The sequence below is a fragment of the Plasmopara halstedii genome (genome assembly GCF_900000015.1).
Source record: "Plasmopara halstedii genome assembly, contig: Scaffold_322, whole genome shotgun sequence".
Taxonomy (NCBI): domain Eukaryota; phylum Oomycota; class Peronosporomycetes; order Peronosporales; family Peronosporaceae; genus Plasmopara; species Plasmopara halstedii.
The window spans coordinates 66,804-67,012 of record NW_020187243.1 but is presented as its reverse complement, the minus strand read 5'-3'; positions in this window follow the sequence as shown (position 1 = coordinate 67,012).

The following is a 209-nucleotide window of genomic DNA, read 5'->3' as shown; positions in this document are numbered from 1 at the left end:
AGCGGCGGTGAATGTGTTATTGAATGCCGAGTTCAGTTTCAAGTCGGCACGACTTGGTTGAAATGCACACTCCAACAGCTCGTCGAGCGGGCCAATGTCCATGGATCTCAGCTATGCTGAGGACGAGGGAGCAGAGCCCCGAGCTGTCGGAAAGCATGCAAACACACGACGGTGTCTTGTCTGTGGAGACACCCGTCACCATCGGAACA